General features: G+C 48.8%; 1 protein-coding gene across 1 annotated transcript in view; it reads right to left on the bottom strand.

The window, feature by feature from the left end:
• PRRT1 (proline rich transmembrane protein 1) overlaps nucleotides 1-684 on the bottom strand; it is a 20,333-nt gene that overhangs the window by 17,849 nt on the left and 1,800 nt on the right. The gene's annotated exons all lie outside the window — the stretch shown is intronic.

Raw genomic sequence — 684 nt, 5'->3', positions numbered from 1 at the left:
TGGGGGGGGGGGGGGAGAAAGTAAGAAAGGGAGGGATGAAGGAAAAAGGTAAGGGAAGAAGGATGAAAGGAAGGAGGTAAGTACAGAGAAGAGGAGTGACAGGGAGAGGGATGGAGAGAGAGAAGAAGAGAGAAGTGGAAAGAGAAGGAGAGAGAGAAAGTGAATCAGGCGCAGATAGGGAGAGGAGAGGACGCTGTCACACAGAGCTGCAGATTACAACCCCCTGGGGCAATAACAGGTCAGAACACACACGAAATGACAGGGACAGCCACAGTCCTATATATAGACACACATACAGTGTACATACATATTATACACGCACACACACACTAGTTTGTAGCGGTTTATTCTAGAGCAGAGGTTGCACATACAGAGGGGCACACTGTGACATCTGTACATGTACTTGGAGCACATACTGATACACAGAGATGCCCACAGTGTACCCCGAGTGATGTGCAGGGTACCCGGCCTTTCACCCCTTGCTGTGACCAACACATATATGTCAATGAGGATGACGATGATGACGAAGATGAGGATGGTGAGGACCACGGACACGACACGAAAGACACAGACGAACACATTATCATTTATTAAAGGGCGAGCGGAACACAGGTGCGCGATTTTTGGGATAAGAACATTTTGCAATTGCTCCCCCCCTCCCCCATTTTTTTTTTGGCTGGGTCC

Source organism: Nanorana parkeri, unplaced genomic scaffold (assembly GCF_000935625.1).
Source record: "Nanorana parkeri isolate BGI_ZX_2015 unplaced genomic scaffold, ASM93562v1 scaffold215, whole genome shotgun sequence".
In the NCBI taxonomy this organism is placed as follows: domain Eukaryota; kingdom Metazoa; phylum Chordata; class Amphibia; order Anura; family Dicroglossidae; genus Nanorana; species Nanorana parkeri.
Note: the sequence above shows the minus strand (reverse complement) of the source record. Positions and strands in the feature narration are given on the sequence as shown.